A 23,150-nucleotide genomic window follows, 5' to 3' on the forward strand; every position below is an offset into this window, starting at 1 on the left:
AGGGTTAAGTTGAGGAGCGCGCGAAAGAGACAAAGGAGGCGTGTCAGACCAAACAGAGGAGGTGCCTCTAGGGTCATGGCGTGGCGTCCCAGTGTAGAAGACAGTACCGCAGCCATTTTGTATCTTGCTTCAACCCTGCTGGAGTTAGCGGATGCGGAAAAGCAGATGGCGGAGCCTGTTGCTGAACCAGAGATTCGAGTGCTTGAAGAAAAGCCAGTGCCGTGCGCTCCTACTCTTGCGGAGCATGAGCGGCAGTATGTGTATCAAGGGACTTTCTCACCCAGTGCCCGGGGAATGGTTCCAGTATGCGGCCTATGTGACCTGGAAGCACCAAACGCCCTAGAGGATCCCGGTGGAGCCTGCGTGCAATGCGGCTCTCAACTATGGATGGGACCTTTTGTTCAGGCAGACCTGGGGATGACCAAAGATGAGGTGAGCGGCAACTCTATACTAATTTGTGAAGAGATAGAGGAGGCCCCGGGGGTGTCAGCGGCTGCGGCTCCCGCACCCGAATCCCATGTACCTATTCCCCCTAGTGAGGCCTGCTGTAATGAGGAATGTGCATTCCCCTCCAAAGTGGCTTCGATTGAAGGTGAGGCCCTAGAGACCGCGGCTGCGGTTAGTGAGATGACCCCATCCGGCTGGACAGATGATACGGGCGTTGCCTCTGTCCCAGAAGAGTCCGAGAGTGGGGGTGAAGTTATGGCGTTGCCAATGCCCATGCCTTCAGTGGCGACGGTGCCGATTGCACCAGGGGGAGACGCAAATGGCGAAAATGTGTCAGAGCCTACTGCAGACTTCAGGCTTGAAGCTAATGCTGTAGTTCCCGAGGTGGAAACCCTGCCGCCTGAAGTGCCTGCTGCAGTTGATGTGGATAGAGTCCCAGAGGAGAAAAGCCCCGAGGATGACCGGGAAGATATCTCCATGATAGGGCCCAAAGAGAGCCTTTCAACCAGTGAGTTGCGCTTGAGGAATTCGGGACCTTGGGTGGATGTAACCCTTACCACGTACACTGCTCTTAACACACCGACCTGTGCTCCCGTCTTAACTCAAGCTATTGATTGGCGAAAGTTCTCATTTGGGCGAATTGGGTCCGTGTTGCCAGTGACCCCAACATTCAGAGATCCTCCACTGTCTGAGAGTCAAGTGGAGAAAGAGCTGACTTCCCTCCAAGATGAGGATGATGACTGGAAGTCAGTGTCAGAGAATGCTGCACAAATTCGGTGTAAGTGTCAAAGATCAGTGGTTAGTGAACCAGTACAGTCATGTAACCCCAAAGTGATGGTGCATGTAACCCCTAGTGAGCCAGGGGAAAGCACTCATGTATCTGAGCTTTATCACCTTGAGTGGGGAAAGATATCGTTGGCCGGTGAAAAAGACTGGGTGGCGAATATTCCTAAACCTAAAGTGGATCCCACCATGGCGACTGCTCCAGGATGGGAGGAATATGATGAGGAAGGGCCAGAGTTGGATGATCAACCTGCTCCCAAAGAGTTTATGTCTCGCAGCTTCATTGCACCTCCCAGGATAGGCTCAGAGGAAGAGAAAGATTTCTGGGTTCTGCCTGGGCGAGCCGACCCCAATGTTTTTAGGTCTGTTTCCCGAGTGCAACGAGTGATAAACTTTCGAGTTTACCGAAAATGGGGCTATTTTATGCCTTATGCTCCTATGTGGGTGTATGAGAAAGTGGCTGCTTCCTATGAGGATTGGCTCATCGACGAGATCCTGAGGAAAGAGAAAATGCACCACAGTTGTCTCACCAACCCAAATGAAGTGCGGCGAAAGCAGGATTGGGAGTACCTGCGTTCTATTGAGAGAGAGTGGTGGTACGGCCGTACCATTTTGAAAAATGCTGTGAAGAGTTGTGGGAAATACAATCCCACCAAATATTTCTCCTTGGAGGTCTATGAGGGAGATGGCCAATGGGTGGACAAACCCCATCCCAAATACTACATTCCCTATGAAGACACCAAGGCCAGGTTTCTTCACATGATTTGAGTCTACTGGTGGGTGGTGGTTTGTTTTCCACTGATAATACTCCACTGAGAGTGATTTGCAGTTTGATTGAACTGTCCACACCTGTCCCTCCAAAGTGACTGAACTTTCTTCAGGGAAGGATTTTTCTTCTTTTGCTCCTCTTGGAGTTAGGTCCAAGGACTGTTTTAGTTAACACCTACACGTTTGTAGGTTCATTCCATTTCCCCTTTACCCTCCTAAGTGCATATACAAAAGGACTATGGGTTCAGGTTCTTTTATGGACTGGAATGCTAAAGTATTTGAGGAAAAACAGTATGTTTAACTTGTGCCTTTCTTTTCAGAGAGTTATTGACCCAGGGTACCTGGATAGTACTCAAGAGTGGTTATATGATAAGTTGAATGCTATGGTGTTGCCACAATGATATGAGATGTTACACTAATAAAGGCACAGTTTAGTGACAGTCCAATATTTTTCTATGCTGTTGTTCTCTTTCAGGTATGCCATTGTTACCTGGGTACACTCAGGAGAGTGACCCCGAAGAGGTTATAAGGTAATGGCTAAGTATCACTTTTCGGTAAAGTGTTTGATATGAATGTACTAAGTCTCCAGTAGTGAGAAGACTTAGACCACTGTTCTATGATAGAGATAGATTTCTCAAAATGGTTTCTAGCAAGATGTGCCTTAACTGCTTATTTTTCGTAATGGGCTTCTAGCATGATATGCCTAAACTGCTTTCTTTTCAGGTTGACCATGGTTCCCCAGTAGGCCTATGGAGAGGCTACTATGGAAATGTTAAACGTACAGTAAATGCAATACATGTGTTATTGTTGTAATGTATTCTTGCCTTGTGATTGAATATGTTCCTTGCCGGGACGTAAGGAATTCACCAGGGGGAGAATGTAGGGATGTGTAGAATAGCCACCCCTAGTATTTTGTGCAGGCAGTCCCTCCATGTTATGGACACCTAAATGGGTCCTAAAATACAGTTGGGAGGGGTACTGTTGACTCTTTGTGTTGCCCCTAGTGACCAGCAGAGGGCTGGGCTAGAGTATAAAAAGGCTCTGAAGGCAGACTTCAGGGTCCATCTTGTGCTGGCTCTAGCCTGTGCAGGAGGCAGAGCTCGAGTTGGAACCTAGACAGGTCAGGTCTAGTAAGAATAGGCTACTCACCTTTATAGATCACTCTAGGAGTGATAGTCAGTCAGTTTATTTAGCTGAGCAGTCTGAGGCTCCTACGAGGATTGTAGTGGGATTAAGATCCCAGGGTACTTATTGCCCAGAAGTAGGGACTAAGTGTACAGACCTAGGGTAGATAGATTCCCCTCAGGTTCCACTTAGGGAAAAGGCTGAAAACTGGGTGTACCTCCTCAAAGCTGCATGTATTGTTCCTATCTCTGAGGAGAATCATACTGACCAAAGGTGTTGTGAGTACTGCCTATTCAATGTACTGTATGAACCTGCATTGCTCTGATTTATGTACACTCCACTGAGGATTGTATACTGTGCTCAATAAATCTGTTATTTGGTTAAGTTATAAGAACCGCTGGCGCCCAATTCTTTGCACCCTGATTACAGTTACAGTTGCACTACACCCTGCTTCCACCTCGATGCGAAGGCTCACTCCCTAAGATTTAAGGTCTCATCCGGAGCATATGTAATAGGAGTGAAGCCCATAGTAGAGTTAGGTGCACTCAATTTACTATAGCGCTACAATGGTTTTAGAGTAATTATTTAAATTCATGATTTTTAGTACTAAAAACTTTGATTCACTGAAAAGAAAAAAATACAAATATTAACAAACTTTGGTCCCAAAGTGTGTTGTATATGCATGTGTGCTGAGTTTTTACATTTTAATTATGGCCTTTTAATATTGCAGTATTGCAAACAAAACTATATTTGTTCATTTAAGCTAAAGGCACATTATTGACTTGTCCAAAAATAACGTTTTACTATCACTGTATTCATTTTTTTTTTGTAACTTAAGTTTTTTATTGGTTTTACAAAGGTCACATGAAACATTGCAACATTCCATTACTGTAAGGCAGAGTATACTGTATTCATTTTTACACTTCTTAATCAAGAATTTTCTTGAGTAAAAAAAATGTTTCCCTTGACTTTAATGAAATAAATTGTAATTTTCCAGAGCAAATAAAAATGTAATAAATCTCTGTGGTGGTGTAAAAGAACAAGAACACCCACTTTAGTAAGTATCACCACTTTGTAATGGGTTCTGCCTGCTCATTTCAGAAATGGTGATGGATGGTGTTAAATCATGAGTAAGGAGAATACCACAGCTCAATAAATATCACTTTTATTTTATTGCCTATAAAACCACTGTTACTATTTGCTATAGACTACCACCAGGGACCGCTAGATTTAAATAGTAGCACCTTATAAATAAAGAAAAGGATCAAGTATTTATCGATAAGCATCAGCCAAGTGACCATTTGGAACATCATCAAAGCTAATGACCATCTGCAACTATAATGGGTACAAGCATTTTAACATCTATCTTTAATATTAAATATGTTCATAAAAAACACGTTCTATGTTGTAATAAGTGATTTGTACTGTGTACCTCTCCTACAGCTGGTGACCAACTGTTAATAATTGTTACCAGTGACTATTTACAAACTTTAAAATCAGACCTATTTTTTGTATAGCAATTTGCTGTTGTGTAACTACATGTACAATCTGCTACTGACATTGTAGCACTGATGACACGCTGGCTAATGCAGAATATGGGGCGTCCTGACTAGGCCGTATGTGTTAGGTTTTTATAGGCGTTTGGTAGTTGCCACTGCCTAGTTTTATCCTTTTGAATATATTTTGTGCTATTTGTGGATATAGTGGATGGTAACTGCTACAGTACAATACAGTAGTGATATAGAAAAACGTCATGGAATATACATGCAAATATAGAGGCAATACAAGGGAAATGTACAGTATTTCATACTTCAATACCCAACCCATCATCCGGTGAGAAACTGACATTTTTGAGTTTAGTAACAACTATGGGACTGCAGGTTAAGTGAATATCATTGTTAGCATAAATGTCAAAATATAAACTGAACCTCATTAAATAATGTTTAATCCACTGTTTCTAAAAAAGAATTATTATGATTTACTATTAATTTACAGTTATGCAATGTGCTTAAAAAGCATAATTTAATTAAAAGTGGGATTTGCTTAACATTTCTTCTTTGATGATATGTTTTGACAAAGCGGTTCAACAGCATGTCACAGTGATGCAAAGGTGATAATTATCAATTATTAAGGTGGATAATGAACTAGTGAGCAGGTGATAAATGAAAAAAAAAATCAAATAGGAATTTGCCTATTAAATAATTGCTCAGAATCAGTTAAAACTTTTTAAAAGGGGCACGTTTAAAACAAGTATATGGGTCGGTGATCAAACCTGTTTAGATTAGAATATGCACAGGCTCATAAAATATGGATGAATATAGTATTGAGATATGGGTAGGCAAATTATAGTTGCATACATAGTAACATAGTAGGTTAGGTTGAAAAAAGACACAACCATCAAGTTCAACCTTAAGGGGCAGATGTATCAAAGGTCGAGGTGAATTTTCGAATGAAAAAGAAAATCGAATTTCGAGCAATTTTTTGTGTACTTCAGCTAGGGAATAGTGCAAATTCGATTTGAATTTGAAAAAAATGTAAAAATTCAAACATCAAAATTTATCACGTACTGTCTCTTTAAAAATTTGACTTTGCCCATTCACCATCTAAAACCTGCCGAATTGCTGTTTTAGCCTATGGGGGACCTCCTAGAACCCATTTGGAGTCAATAGGTCGACTTTGAAAATCTAAGATTTTTTTGGGAAAAACTTTGAATCAAATTCGATTGAATGCACTATTCCTTTGATTCGTAAGGTTTGAATTCGGCAGAATACAGACCTATTCCATCAAAAACCCCATTTGAAGCCTCTCCAATTTGCCACAGAGGGGTAAAAATTCCTTCTTGACTCCAAAATGGCAATTGGACCAGTCCTTGGATCAACTTGTACTATGAGCTATCTCCCATAACACTGTATTACCTCACTATGAACAGGATATGTGTGTTGAACACATATTTTCCTCTTATTTTAATTAAGACATTTTTTTGTTATTTCTTGTGTTATTTCTTGTATTATTTCTTTTGTGTTATTTTTTTGTATTGAACTGCCTAAGCTGTTAAAGTACTTGATAAATTCCGACATTCCTATTACTTACCTTAGATTTGTTGCATCCGACGTGATGTCTGTGATTCATCTCAGCGCGTCGGAACGGATGCTATCGCAGTTAAAAGCGCTCGTGTAGTTCTACCCTAAAACTGCAGTTGAGGGAAGAAGGGACTCGTTTAGGGAGTGGTGGTTGTCATCTCTCTTTAAACAAACGCTTTCTGCAGGAGGGGGGGTATTAAAGCTAAAAACAATCATTACCTAGCACTTTTATATTAAAAAACTAAGACAATTTGGATATTTTTAATGAAAAGATTACGCAGAATGCATTTTCAGTGAAAACACCATTGTTGTTTATAGTTAAATGTGTAACAGAATCTGATGATAAACTCATTAAATGAACTCTGTCCAAATTTTGGAAATTTAGGGTCAGCCCTGCTTTTTCAGATACTGAATTAATTCAAAAACCTTTGTCACAAGAAAGAGCAACGATGATTAGATTTTAGGGAAATATTTCCTTTTAAATGGTTTATTGTTTGTTTATTTCTACTGAAGCTATAGTATATTATTTCCTTGGAAAACCTTTTTGGCCCTCCATGTGATTGGGGACTTTGTGCACTACAAACTTTGGGATTCATTCCTTACCTGACGACTAAGGACCATTATTATATATAGGTTTCCTACCTTCAGCACACCATTTATGTGTCCACATCATACAATATAATGTGCAGGCTGACCTACTACTATTTTGTTTCTCATATACAGATATACTAATTCCCCACTCATTTGGTTTGCATGCAATTTCCTGACACCAGATTCAGGGATTAATGGAATCGGTGTATGGGGTTAAGTATTCATCATGGAGGGTTCCCTCTTCCCATATACAGCGCTGCTTGTTTTTTAATTGTTTTTAACTTGAGTACTCATGGCATGGTTGTGAATAAATATTGCCTTTTACTTTTCATGTGCAATTATTTCCAACATTATAGCATTGTTTGGGCATATGGTGTGGGGGTCGAGTCCCAATTAGTGTGTATATAATTCAATTGATTTGATGGTGGCATATATACCTCACTTGTGCTCTCTTGTTAATAAACATTATATTATTTCCCCTGGGTTTGTAAATGAGATTTCATATTTACATATATACTTGGCATGGCTCAGAAGAATACTGCAGCTCTATGGTAGTCTAGGGGAAATCCCATTCATACATAAATATGTAATATAAATATGCAGCCAGAGTATATATTCTTCTAACTTTACAATATATACTGATTTCTTTACAATTTTCATAATAGAACAGCTGTCTCTTTAAGCCACTTGTACAAGTTACAATCCTCTCGCTAACAGGATAGCTGGCAGCGTACTGTCTACTGACCATAACGGGAGCCATTGGGAAAGGAATAAGGATCTCTGTATATTGAAAGTGCAGTTCAAGCAGGCAATGGCTTTTATTCTGGTCAGTAGACAGTACAGCCAGCAGCCCTCATAGAAAGAGGATTGAAATGTGGTTGGGGCATGTGGCTGAATGAACAATTTATGATATAACGTATATAAAAATATAATGTATATTAAGTGCATTGCTTTAAAGTATTGTAGCACAATATTATTATTATTATTATTATAATATAATTACAAAAATATTGGTTATCTTACATCAATCACAATGCAACGTTTAAATCTATAAATTCAAATTTATAGTAACTATTAATCTTGCCACAGGCACCATCTCTCTCAAGAAGAAGTAGCAGAAAAATAGTCTGAAGGCTCCTAAATAATGTATGTATGCATCTTTAAAGCAGCTTCTGTTTACTCTAGGGAAGTTAGAAAATAAACTTCAGCTTCAAATATTCCAGTACTTTCAAAAATGAATTATTTTCAAGTGACATGGAAGCTTTTCTTACATGTTTCCTTTTTAGTCTAGCATTTGTTCTCACCAAGTATTAGGCCTGTATTACACAGCTAAAAAAAGTCAATAATCTGTATACTGGTGATCTTGATATGGAATGCAATTTGCATGGCACCTTCTTGCATTAGATTACTGTTTTTGATTGTTGTATTAGGAATAGAAATGAAAAACCTCTGAACTTTGTTGTGGTGGTAAAGCTGCTATAATACAATGTGTTCTGAGCAACAGAAAGACACAAAACTCATTCGATGGAGTAAAAGTTTGCATTTAATTGCTTCTCAATTGTACATTGTCAGTCAAGAAGTGGGGTCACAGGGCAGCCACGCTTAAGTAACCCCCTGACTTCCATTTTTCAATCTGACAGCTGCATTAATCATTTTCTGTATGTATTAAATGTAGTATCCCTTCCAATCCAGAATATTACTTGGTGCCGAAGTTTATATTGGAAATTGCAGTGTGTTTGAGAGATGTCAAGCCTGTAGCCCACCAGCTATTGTTGAACTTCAGCTAACATCGTGAAAAAAAAACCCTTCCAGAAGAGACAGATTTTGGAATATGTTTTGGATAAACATCTTATAGGAATGTGTGCTGCTTTTTTATATTACCAAAAACAAGTAAAACTAGTGTTCATTAAACATCAATAAAAATCAATATTTTATTATTTTCTATGCCTTTAGGATTTTTTATTCCATACCAGCCAAAAGAATGACTAGTCTGGGGTGTGATAACTTTTTGTTTTAATTTAGTGGAGTTGATTGATATCGGCGTGGTATCCCAAACCCAGAACAAACCCCAAGGTCCTGGTCGTGGCTCAGTCTTCAGCCTATAACAGCCAGCTTTTGATTCGGGAGGAGCCTCCGCTACTCAGGTGCCGCCAGGTCTTGAGAGAACCAGGGAGAGAGTTGTGGGCAGGCAAGGGAACCGCACAGGAATGGAGAACAAGAAGCGTAGTTGGAGTCACAGGCCAGATCAAACCAAACGAGATTCAGTAAGCAAGAGAATAGTCGGGGTCCCAGGCAGGGTCAAAACACACCAATATCTCAGTACTAGGCAGGAATCCAAGAGAGTAGTCAAAACGGGAAATGGTCAGGACAGGCAGCAGACTAGACAAAAACCGGGAACAGGCAGGTTCAGTAACAAGTCAATGTAAACTCAAGTAATCTGGAGTTTCATTCATTTACTGAACCATAAAGCAATGGTAAATGAGCCATTGTGTATGTAAGGGGGTGAAAAGAGAAAAGCAATCAATGACCAACATTAACAGAACAGAGGTGGGACTGGAAGATAAAGCAAAATATCATTAGTGCAATGTAGAATTGAAAATCCTAATAGATTGTTAACTACCAATTATAAGGTGCATAGTAAATAGTATGTATTCTAGATCCAGATCCCTTACTGAGAGTATGTGTGGGCAGATCATTTGCTCCACACTATAACAAAATATTTGGGTGGCAAACAGGTTAACCACTCATTCTAAATAATCATTATAAGTATCATCATTATGGTTTATTTTAATAGTTTATTGTGAATCTCATTTTTATCCAAATAAAACTAATCAGGTTCACCTATGGCATTTACAATGTCAAAATATCAGATTTTGCATTATTTTACCCCAGTAAACAAATAATGCATCAGAGCTATTACAAAATGTTAGTACACTGTACCAGTGTGCAAGAAATGCAATGAAATCCTAATGAAATCAGAACTTATTTACAATACTCATGCTATCTGCAAAATAATGCCTTAATACTAAAAATTATAGGCTTTCATCTTCAAGTATGCATCAAGAACCAATGGATTACTACTACAGCCTTATAATTTATAGTCATTTTAGATCTCATCAGTGCAACATACTGAATGTTCCTTATAGGGCTTGGAGATCAGACAACTGTAAGATATAAAGGTTAGTGTAAGAAGGGATAAGAAGTGGCAAAAAGGATATTCTGAGACAATTTGCAATTGGCTCTTTTTTATTATTTGTGGCTTTTGAGTTATTTAGCTTTTTATTCAACAGCTCTCCAGTTTGAAATTACTGCAATCTGGTTGCTAGGCTCCAAATCACCCTAGCAACCATGCACTGATTTGAATAAGAGACTGGAATATGAATAGGAGGGGCCTGACTAGAAAGAAGAGTAATAAAAAGTAGCAATAACAATACATTTGTAGCCTTACAGAGCATATGTTTTTAGATGGGGTCAGTGACCCCCATTTGAAAGTTGGAAAGAGCCAGAAGGCGGCAATAAATTCAAAAACTATAAAAAAAAGAAAAAATGAGAACCAATTGAAAAGTTGTTTTGAATTCGTCATTTTATAACATACTAGAAGCTAACTTAAAGGTGAACCCTCTTGAATATGTCACAACAAATTCCACTTAGCCCATTCTCATCATCTAATGTTTTACTTCTGAGTTAAAATAAATAATTTAATGTTGTCAAAAGTACATTAGTTAAAAGATCAAGGTGTAATTTGTAAAGAATGTACAGTACCTGTACTGTAAATTTATAGGGCTCATTTACGTCTGCAAGTGCAGTTGCAGCTACTACAATATCACCTCTGAAAACCACTTCCATTAAAAGAAGAACTTAACCCTAAAATTTAATATGGCTAAAAATACAATATATTATATACTGCACTTATTTCACCAGCCTAAAGTTTTGGCTTCTTAATAGCAGCAATGATCCAGGAATTGTCACAGGGGGTCACATGCTCAGTGGGCTTTGAGCAGCTTTTAGGTTTCAGGTTTTAGATGGCGAATAGTCAAATTCGAATTCTTAAAGAGACAATACATTATAAATTTCTAATTTTTTTTAAACTCAAATTGAATTTTGGACTATTGCATTTTTAATTCGACCCTTGATGAATCTACCCCCTAAAGTATTGGGCTCCAGGGGGACTGTTTGTGACTAAATACATGCAATTTTGGTGTAACCAGTGCAATTGCACAATGAACAGTGCAGTCACTTAAAGGAAAACTATACCCCCAAAATGAATACTTAAGCAACATATAGTTTATATCAAATTGAATGACATATTAAAGAATCTTACCAAACTGGAATATGTATTTACATAAATATTGCCCTTTTACATCTCTTGCCTTGAACCACCATTTCGTGACTCTATCTGTGCTGCCTCAGAGATCACCTGACCAGAAATACTACAACACTAAGGGGCAGATTCACTAAGCTCGAGTGAAGGATTCGAATGAAAAATACTTCGAATTTCGAAGTATTTTTTTGGTACTTCGACCATCGAATTGGTTAAATTCGTTCGAATTCGAACGAAATCGAACGAATCGAACGAAAAATCGTTCGACTATTCGACCATTCGATAGTCGAAGTACTTGCCCTTTAAAAAAAACTTCGACCCCCTACTTCGGCAGGTAAAACCTACCGAAGTCAATGTTAGCCTATGGGGAAGGTCCCCATAGGCTTGCTAACCTTTTTTTGATCGAAGGATTTTCGTTCGATCGTTGGATTCAAATCCTTAGAATCGTTCGATTCGAAGGATTTAATCGTTCGAACGAAGGATTAGCGCTAAATCCTTCGACTTCGATATTCGAAGTCGAAGGATTTCAATTCGAGGGTCGAATTTCGAAGTATTTTTAACTTCGAAATTCGACCCTTAGTGAATCTGCCCCTAACTGTAACAGGAAGAAGTGAGGAAGCAAAAGGCAGAACTCTGTCTGTTAATTGGCTCATGTGACCTTACATGTGGTTTGTATGTGTGCGCAGTGAATCGTACGATCTCAGGGGGCGGCCCTTATTTTTTAAAATGGCAATTTTCTATTTATGATCACCCAATGGCACATACTACTAGAAAAGTATAATATTATGATAATGGTTCATTTACATGAAGCAGGGTTTTACACATGAGCTGTTTTACTCAGTATCTTTTAATAGAGACCTACATTGTTTGGGGGGTACAGTTTTCCTTTAAAGCACATCATCCACTTATGACTGCAATGAAGCTGGAATTCTGGGAAAAATGCTGCATTGTGGGAAAATAATATAGCAATTGTGCTTGAAACATTTTGCTCACTCACCCTTTATACAGTATCTATTAATAGCATGAAAGAACAGACTATAAAGAAGTTTCTTGGAGGATAGTCTTCTATAATAATTACTGTAGCCTTTTTATACACTCACTCAAAATGAACTGTTTATATTTTTATCACCAGCAATATAGTTTTCTATTTTACATCAAGTCACAGCTTCTTGCTAGATAATAAAAAGATTTTGTGGAGATTCTTTATGACTGGATTATAAAGACATTTCCTTTTTGTTCAACTATGTAAATGCTCTGGGGTTTCTTCAATAAAATCACAATGTGGTGCCTGAAATATTCCTAGTTGTTAATTCATAAGCACTGACAGTAATTTCACCATCTAGTTTTTTATATGAGGTGGTTAGTGACTAAAGATGGAAAGCATGTGATTTAATTAAGTTTATCATTGTTTAACTGACTCCTCACTTCAACAATTTATCAAAATCCGAAAGTTCTCACTTTTTATTTTGAAAACTACTCTGACCAAATCCGCACGGACTTTATCCCCCATTTTTCGAAAAATTTCTATTTCATAAAAATTACTAAAATTGTGAAAAAATCAAAATCGTACAAATTTTTCAGATTTGACGCCTCAAAACCATGAAATCATCGGGTTATTGGACGAAACCCAGCACATATCAGGATATCAACAGGACATCTGCCAATGACTTCTGCATGAACTCGGCAGGTCTGAGTTGGAGTACTTTTTTATTCAGATTTTTAATGCCATTGGGGTTTAATAAATTATGGAAAATTAAATTTTTTTGCTGGTTTTCCCCTTTAAAAGTCTGATCTGGAAAAAGTTTAAAAGTGCTGGAAAAAAGAAAGTTGCACATTTTAGTATGAAGATCATGCCATTTTTGGATTTTACAGAATGGGGATTTTAATGAATTTTACAGAATGACAGATTTTAATGGGAGTAACTGATATTCAGTCAAATAAAAATAAACATGAATTTGGTGAATCAGTATTTACAATATGATCTGATCTGATATATATATATATATATATATATAAAACGTTGAATAAACTACACTTTTTCTTCTTTATCCAAGTCCTATGTGTGCGGACCTTTTTTGACATTTACATAAGATTGTTTTTTTGTTCCAGCACTGAGGCATCCATTTTGTGCTCTGGGTGCACCGACCCCATGTTGTTTATATATATATATATATATATATATATATATATATATATATATATATATATATATATATACTGTAGATATAGACAAATGCAAGAGGTCCTCTGCACTCAACCCATTAACAATATATTTAAGACAGAGACATTTTGTGCATATATATATATATATATATACCGGTATATATATATATTTTTTTTTTTCAAGGTATTCTTTTGTGTCTTATAATATCCTATTTTATGACGGTGGGTACATTAGTCTTTGTATTTTAGGGAACATTAAATATAAACTATCATTGTATTGTTAAATGGATGATTCATAAATACATTTATGAGGACATTGGCTCACAAGGTGATCTGATAGCTGCAGCACCTTAGTGAACCACAGCTGTTATTACACTTGAAATTTTAGGCAACTTACTGTTTTTTTGTTTTACTAAATTGTACAGCCAAAGGCTATAAATTCAGGTAGTTGGGTACAAATCTTTTTGAGAAGAAGGCACTGATCAATAGTCTTATGAAGCACTTATGTGTACAAAGTACTAATACTAAAGGGCTCATTTACAAGTGCAAGATCACTTGCAACCATTCTTCACAGTGTTGCACATAAATCCCCATTCATTTAGCTACTTGCATCAAAATGTGTTCCTTGCACTCCCATACAATTAGGGCTCTTACTGACGAGCGGTTGAAGCTGCGCTCCCCTGCGTTCCGTTTTTCTGCATTCAGCCACAGGGGAGCGCAGGAATAGACGCATTAAGTTCTTTTCAATGGGGCTGTACTCACACAGGCGCGTTTAGGCGCCGAACGCAGGAAAAATGCAGCATGTTGCGTCTCAACCTGCGTTTGGCGCCTACACGCACCTGTGTGAGTACAGCCCCATTGAAAAGAACTTAATGCGTCTATTCCTGCACTCCCCTGTGGCTGAGCGCAGAAAAACGGAACGCAGGGGAGCGCAGCTTCAACCGCTCGTCAGTAAGAGCCCTTAGCACTGCTTAGTCCTTCCTGCCTCCTGTCTGAGTGATGCATATTGCAGTTAGAGTGTGCCAGGCTCATTACAGAACAGTTGCTGTGGAAATGATAAGAATACAGAGAATATGCACCAATTTATAAATAATCTACTTTACTATACCTTTTAGAATGTAGTTATTGACTGGGATAGTATATTGCTTTCTCTGATAAAGTCAAATTAAAACGTATCCATTCCCAAGTGAAACACTACCTCCCAGTGGAAAAATTATCATAAAAAACTGGCTGCATGATTAACCAAAAAATATCTTATATGTAAGTTTAGTGTTCCTTTTAAATAGGAATGGATGCTTTTGATACATTTTTGGCAGATTAGGTTCATAAACATAAGCTAATACATTTTATAAATTGCTCTTAAGTCTTGCAAGCTAAACCCAATGCTTACTGCACATTCCAAACAGTTAGTGAGAACATTTTGAGGTAAACTGCAAATGTAATGAAGTGATTGGTAAATGACTGCTGAATTACACAGGCTAAATCACTTACCAGGCAATGGAGAGACTCTAATCACCTTGTAAACAAGGAATCTGCTGAGGATGCATTTTGGGTTTAACTGTATCATGTCAAACTACAGGACATTTTCTTTTCTTTCTGCAGAAGGGGATAACAAAATCCACAAAATGCAGTTTTATGCTTATAACTCTAGTTCTGTCGATCACAAAATCAAATTTGTTACATTTTAATCAATCTGGCAGTTTCTATAATTATAATCTACAAGCACAGTTTTATCTTAAAGGTAACTTGCGCACATGCATCCCCCTTTGCCCCATTGACCGGCTCATGTTATTATTAGATCCATTTTATAGCTTTCGAATAAAAAAGAAGATGACATTTTAGTATAAAGAAACCATTTGTAGTTAATCCGTTTCTATTTATTTTTGTTTTCTTTAATATTTTACCTTTCTATTCTGTCTCTCTTCAACCATTAATTGAAAATACTGGTTCCAGCTTCTCCTACTAATCAGAAAGCAAATGGATTCTGAGGCTGGAATTCTATTATAATTTTTTTATTACTTCTTTGATTCTTTTCTTCTGTCACTCAATCCACTGCCTGGTTGGTAGAGTCAGAGTGATCTTAGCAACTAGATAAGAGTTAATGTTGTAAACGAGAGACGGAAGAGAGCTGAATAATTAAAAGACCACAAAGGAAAAAAGGACAAGCCAGGAAAAAGCCTGATTGAAGTGTGCTTATTACTGGAAATTACCATAGAAAATTTTTTAATAAAATATTTAGTTACCCCCCAACAACAATAAATAATACTGGGCATGCCAAGTTTAATAATATTACATTATTAATTAATTAATTAATTTATTTATTTATTTATTTATTTATTTGCAGGTGATTAAAATGTATGAACAAAGGCTTGTGTGCACTGCTCAATTTACTTTGTGTCGAACAGTTTTATGCACAATATATTCAAGAAGGATTAGAAATGCATCCCAGATGAACAAAATCTGGGTCTTTCTATATGAGCCCTTAAAAACAGTCCCTTTGTTTGTGCCATGTCTTTGACTCTTTGACATGGGACTCACTAAAACAAAAATGGCAGACATTTCTGTATTTAAAAACTAGTCTGGGAAACTCCTTTAGGATATACTCTGAGAAAATGTCAGAAAAAGAACACTGCACCAGACAAGTATTAAGAATTTTGATCTTTGAACCAAAGTACTTAGGGGCAAATTCCTTAACTGGCAAAAATTCACCAGCGACACTTCTCCAGGCGTAAATTCACTATGACAACGCTAATTCACTAAAATTGCCAGTTGTGTAAAGGGCGCCGAACGCTGGCAAATTTTTTTGTTATTGAAATGACCCAACTTTCTTTTTGATCTCCTGCACTGAACAGCCAGAAAAAGATACAAAGTTTCTAACTTAATTGGCTATTGAGTCCAGAATAGATACTTTTGTAACAGTTTAAGATAAGGAGGTCTTTTGGGAGAACTTAGACTCACATCTTAAAGGGCAATTCACCTTCTTTAGCAAAACAGTGATAACACAGAAAAAACAAGAAAAGTGTTCAAACTTTCATAAGCGGACAAATTTTGTAAAATTAACATAGTAATTAGGGTTTGTGGCCTCCAATGGGGCATGGCCAAAATTTTTTGCTGCACTACGCACACTAAATCTTTTAATCCCTCTTTCTTTTTCCAAAATGTTCGGAGGTATGTAGTTACAAGGCTAAGTATTTGTGAGTGGTAGGCCCTAGCTGTTTGTTGCCAACAAAGTTTGTAAGTACCTGTAAAAGTTTAAAGTCTGACTCAGAAACATTTAACTTTTTAGAATGGTTGCTAAATCTATTTCCTCTAATAACATCTGTGAGATGCATTAACTGTGCTTCTGTACTCTATTTAGTCCATTCTCATAGTGTAAATAAATTGGCTTTTGAGAAAGGTAGTGTACAGTATAAATATAACACCTGTCATCATTTTGATTGTATATCTACTTTATTCAGATATATATCCTAGAGATACAACTTTGTGATTCATAATTATATGAGTACAGCCCACAGTAATTCATTTGTATGGGATATCCCCTATTAATCCGTTAAACTAAGCTTTAGTGCTTAGCTAGTGCTTAAAAGAAATATCTTGTAATAAATGATAGGAATCCCATATCTGCAAAGTCAGGTCACAGCTGGTTAAATTAATTGCCAACAATAGAGAGTCACATCATTGGAATTTTAATCAAATGTCTTCTTCAGCAGTGCTCATTCTAGACAAGGAGGTGAGAACTCATGACTTCAATTAGAAGTACCATAAATGTATTGGTATATTCAAATTTATTTCATTGTGCTGAACATACAGAGAGAGATCAGAGGACAGCCTTCTCCTTGTAGTCCAATACTAAGATCAATAGACACAAGTCAAGAATGAAGGCATTTCTTGACAAGCCATCACCTATTTATTTATTTTGATTTGTATTATCACAAAAACAGGAAAAATCTTTACTTGCTGATGCATAGTTAAATTGGGCAATTTGACTCCCTTCTTATCTCAATGAGCTGTTTTTAATCTCCTTATAAGTACCCCCACTAGTTACAATGAGTATTATTGTATAACATCTTGATGACCTGGATATTTCTCACTTTAATAAAAGCTTTAGAGCAACCAATTCTGGGTATGGTACATCACTATTTATGGGTAAATGTGTTACTTACTGTATAACCCACCATATTTTTCTTTTTTCTAAAAAGGACAGTTCAGAAACAGATAAGTGTTACAAAATCATGTACAAATGCTATCCTCCAGTGCCGATGTTTCTAATTCTAACCTCTTCTGGGAAATAGTCTTCTGCCCTTTGTATCACCACTTGTCTTTATTTATTTACTGCACATTACCCTTGTATGTACTACACATACTGTATACTGTAACATACTGCCTGGCAAAATATGGCCTACGTACAAATAACATCCAAAATGTAAAAGTTCAGATGCTGGAACAGAAGAACATATTTACTTTCTGACACTGTACAGTTTCTTGAGGGGTCTCTAGTGATCTACGAAATCAGTGATCTACTGTATATAAAATGACAAACATTCATGCTAACCCATTAAACTGTAAAATTAAGAACAGAAAGATATACTTTCAATGAAATGTGACCCATTGTTCTTGCTCTATGTTTTTCAGGTTAGTCAGATTATACTTGCACACCCCAAATATATAAATAGTGTCATAGATTTTCAGATGCAGGTGTTTTACTGTGTCGTTGTAGGACATTTCCCATAGTGTAATTGAGTTGTTTCATTATTACCTGTGTTTGGGATAATTTTCCTACTGAAAGTTGAACTTTCTCCCAAAATATGCCTAACCCCTGCTTGTGAAAAGCAGCTAAACAGTATGGTGATACCACCACTTTACCTCTCTTCTATAGGTCAGCCTTATCAAATGGTCTAAATAACACTGGTCTGTACAATAAGGTGGCACAAAAGAAGCCATCACTTAGAAGGAAGCTTGACAGAATGTGTCAAAATGTCATGCAAGCAACTGTGATGCTGTTTGGAAACATGTTACTTGGTCAGAGGAAACCAAGACATTATAGGGGTCAGAGTTGCAGAAACAACAAAAGTGGCTTGTTGCATGCAGAAACATTTTTTATTTTGCACAGCTTGTTTACCCAGTTTTTGTTTTTACACTGAACAATTCCTTTGAGAATGCGTAAGGACTGCAGAGCTCAATACTGTAGGTAACAGTTCAAGCATGAGTACGAGAAAGACTGCAACTTATGAAGCCCAAAATATGAATAAATAGGAAGTGTTGTTTAAAAGCATGGGCCAGTAAATGCTGGCAACATAAACACCAAACACTAATAATCTCCCATTAAATGTTTGCATTGGAAAGGCTTGTTCATTTTCTACGACAATGATAAATTAAACGTCACTTTTACAAATAGCTTTCATTCTCTGTAAGGACAAGTCTATGGTTAACATAACCACTTTCAAATTCATGACTTACATACTATCTCAAGGGCAGAGCTCATCACTAGGTTCATAGTTACATTTTGGGAAACCACACTGACCTCCACTTTTTACTTTAAAACAGCACAAAAGGTCATCCAAAATAAAAGCAGTTTAACAAGGTGCATTAACTGCTCATGCAGAAGTTCTATTGTGTGTAATATATACCTATCATTAGATACATTTCAGGCTGCTTTGAGCGCAGCAGATTGGTCAAAAATTCAATAGGCCTTGGCACAAATAGCACACTAGTTGAATGGTCTCGGTAATCGGCTTTTCACACACTGCTTGTTTGCTCTATAATCAAATTAACACTAAAAAAGCCATACTCGCAGGTTTTCCAGAACTAAAACATTATTTATCTATATTACATACAGGCAGCAGCAGGTCATTAGACAATTCCAGAATAAAACATGCAAGGATCTGTACATGGATGCTGCTTTTATATTAATATATAGGAAAAATATACATTATATAATTAAAGAAAGGGTGTAAATTAGTTGATTCTCTATTCTCAATTCTGATTTAGCAAACTAGCAATAAACAATCCGATTGGGTTAGATCAGTCTAATTGATATATCTCACCTAGAAACACACACCTGCAGTTAAGTTCACTCAATATCAATACTGATCAAGTGAGCAAGAAGAAACAACACAAAGATAAAGCTAAGACTGTATGTATTGCACATGATTCTACTGTAGTCTAATTTAGTAAGCTTTAGGTTTAATTTAGAAGATCACCCTTGGGTTACTGTTAAGTCACCATCCATTATTCACCATCATTACATAGCTTACTTTGCTAACATCAACAAAAATTGACTGATAAAATTACTGAAGTCTTTCTGGCACTTTATTTCTATATATATTAATCACATTGTCAGATAGCAGATTCATAAAATTGCACGTTCTGAAAAATAGATGATCCTTTTCTGGGAGCAGTAAATAATCTATTGCCCATTGTCCCTAACGCCACAATATTATGGTTCAATCTCTTGCAAAGTTGTATTGCAATATAATAGCCTTATAAACAAATTTATCATAATGTGTAAGAGTAAACCAATGGGATACATTGCAATAACTTTTAAAAACCAGCAGCTTTTAAAAGTATTAATTTCTGCTTCAGATAATTGGATAGGACAACTAGATCACTGGGCTATATATTTTATAGGATTGTTCTGTCAGTGGCACAGATTGTCTTTGGAGGCAGGAACAATTGCATAGCACTGAATGACAGTGAATTTTGCAAATCAGCCTTCTGTGACAGTATGTCCTAAACTGAACTTCACTCCCAAGGTCAGTTATAAAGGGAGGCAGGTATGAAATGGCTGCTATTGAAACTTACACAAAGCCATGGGCTTCACAGAAATAAGCCTGGATTGGATGTCATAAAATCATCTTAATAGGCTGACAATATAAATTACAGTCCAGCGTTGATGGCGCCTTCCTCCATATACAGTAGCAGAGCAAATGGAATTTCTGCTTTTCGCTAACGCAATGGAAGAGATAATGCCAAAGATTTATTTATACACAATTGTAGTTTTCAATATTGTCTGCTTGAGATTAGCTTTTTTGCTGAATATGGAATCATTAGTGTGGCAAATTGGTGATCATATCTAAAAAGGTGTGCTTGCTATGTAACATGACATAACATAAAGATCTAGTGTACTGTGAATTTTATATATCCCTAAAATTTTAATAAAATATCCTACCTGGTCAGTAAACGTCTGAAACAATAATATTAACGCCACATTTTTTTTTATAAAGGATATGTTATAACATTTATAGATATTACATTTTTAATCCTATGGTTGAACTAGAACAATGTTGTCTCCTTTTCCATGTGTTGGGGTAATTAGCCACTAATTTAGGTGGTTGGGCTATGGTGTAGATGATAATATCAAATCTGTGGACACACTATGGTCAGTTTAATCATAAGCTAAGAACCCTGTCAATATATGAGAGGAAATCCACATTGGGGGAGCAAACATGCTCCTTGTACATAGTATCTAGGCAAGAATCAATCTATGGACCCCAGCACTGAAAGGCAGAAGTGGAACCCACCAAGCCATCATGCTGCTGAGATAACTACTGTAGTTTGCATTAAATCATAGGCAGCAATGCAGTATTTTCATTTTTTATTGAGTTTGCCATGTTTTCTGTTTTTTTATGTTTTCACAGTTAACAGACTTAAAAACAAACCTTCTCAGTATATAAACCAGTAGTAATTAAATAAAACTTGTGACAAATTTGCAATGATGAGATAACATAATACTGTAGATTGCAGAATAAATAAAAGCACAAGGAAAAAAGAAAAACATAAACATTAAAAAAAGCATAAGTTAAAGTAAACGATTATCTCTCTAAAGTCATTTTGTTACATAATTTGTTTTAGAAACCCCAAGCTTATAGGAATGTCATAAGTTGTCTATAGATCTTCTCTATACGGTCAGTAAGGGGGTTATTTACTTAAATCCCAAAATTTCTCATTATTTTAGTCAAGCCGCTTCGGCCAAACTCCCATCCACATTTTTACCTTATTTATCAATAAATGAACTTGAAAATATCTGGTGTGGAAAAAAAACTCGCTAAAATCTTGAAAAAATCGGAACCATAACATTTTTTTCAGATTTTATGCCTGAAAACTAAGGGGGTTATTTATCAAAATCAAATATACTACGTCCAAATCCATTTTTTCGGATTTTCTGCCTGAAAACCATTAAATCTTTGGATTATTGTGCCAACCCATCGCAGATCAGGATATCTTCGTGACTTTTCCCATTGACTAATATACAACCTCGGAAGGTCTGAGATGCTGTATTTTCAGATTCAGACTTTTTCCATCCTAAGACTTTTTCGGATTAACGCCCGAAAAGCAAATTTTTTTTGAATTGCCTTTTGACTACTACTACATGACCTTGGCAGGATTGAGTTGGAGTACTTTCTTATTCAAGCTTTTATAAACCTCAGGATTTAATAAATCTCAAATAATTCAAGTCTTTTTCACAAAAAAATTGTGTTTTCCCCAGAACAGAAAACAATCTGACCCCCTAAATGTCCAAGAAGATTTGATCAATGGTTGCCAAAATTGCTGAAAGATGTTTATCCCTTAGAGTACTGGTTAACAGAAGATCAAGTCCATTTTAGTTTTCACTAACTCAGTTAATCGCAGGTAATTTCCAAGACTTTGCAATCACTTGACGTGCAGCTAAAAACAAACTGTTAAGCAATCGTCATTGTTTCTTAGGCACTTCCTTAGGAATAGCACCTAAACGGCTACATAGGGATCACATTTTACATCAAGTTATACAGTCGTGTCCAGAAATGGACCACCTTGGGACAGGTCCATCAAATGTTGGCCATTGTCATTCGAGAAGGGCACCCTCATAAACGATTCTCATTTGCCCCCCCCCAATAGATCTTAGCTATTCTAAGTATGTATGTATCCAGTATCCGAAAAGGATTGTGGTTAGGGAGCTAGTCCTAACATCTTTGAGACCGTTCTTTTTCTGATAAATTTTTACCAAAACCAGTTTCCCAAGATACAGTGGAGTATATTTATCAAAGAGTGAAGTTAGAGATCGCCACTCTCCATTCATTTCTATGGGATTTTGAAAGGCGTATTTATCAAAGCATGAACTTTCACTTTCAGAGGACTGTGACAATCTCTTTACTCTTTGATAAATATACCCCAATGTATTTCAGATTTGTTATGTTTTTAGGTGTGTTAAACTTTTTATATAGTATCGAAATTGCACCAATAGGGGCTGTGCCAAAAGGATGATCATGTAACATGAATTTTCTGTTCAGCTTAATGGATGTTTGTGATAAGTCTTATAGGGATAAAATGGGAATGCTATGCTGTCCTTGCTGCCTGATTTGGTTTCCCTGAATCCATGTGATATGCAAAATATGAAAATGATTTATCAATTATACAACTTGAATTTTTTATATTTAAATATTTAAAAACATATTAATATTGTGTAAGCAACAATAAGTAACCATTTAAAACCATTTTATAGTCGGTTCATGCCATCCATTAATTCCAGTGACTTTATAACCGTCCCTTATATTACAGCATTAACATGGAATTAGTAACACAAGATTTGATTTCCATACTATCATTCATTTTTGATATCGCAGGTAGAGTAAAATGTACAGTACTTGGTGTTTATAGACATATTTTGAAAATCACTGCTTTAATCTAGCAGCAGCTGAGTAAAATAAATTAGCAGGTATGTGACAATCTAGTAACCAAGTTAGCGAGCAATGAGCGATGCTCATTAACTGTGAGATGTAAGACAGGAGATGGAACTAGAAGTGACTCAGCTCTTTTATTGTACATTTAGGTGAGCTGATCAACATATACTTTGAGTCAGTTCTTTTTGCATGCCTTTAGCACACCTAATAATGAAG

At 36.7% G+C, this 23,150-nt stretch overlaps 1 protein-coding gene across 3 annotated transcripts in view; it reads right to left on the minus strand.

Annotated features, from left to right (window-relative positions):
- Positions 1-23,150, minus strand: part of LOC108717423 (heparan sulfate glucosamine 3-O-sulfotransferase 5) — a 200,731-nt gene that overhangs the window by 34,484 nt on the left and 143,097 nt on the right. Inside the window, exon 3 of one of the 3 annotated variants that reach the window (XM_041564588.1) lies at positions 6,214-6,313. The exons of the other annotated variants lie outside the window; for them this stretch is intronic. The gene's annotated coding sequence lies outside the window, so the exon portion shown is untranslated. The remainder of the gene's footprint in view (positions 1-6,213; positions 6,314-23,150) is intronic. 3 annotated transcript variants of the gene reach the window in all.

The sequence above is a fragment of the Xenopus laevis genome, chromosome 5S, assembly GCF_017654675.1.
Source record: "Xenopus laevis strain J_2021 chromosome 5S, Xenopus_laevis_v10.1, whole genome shotgun sequence".
Taxonomy (NCBI): domain Eukaryota; kingdom Metazoa; phylum Chordata; class Amphibia; order Anura; family Pipidae; genus Xenopus; species Xenopus laevis.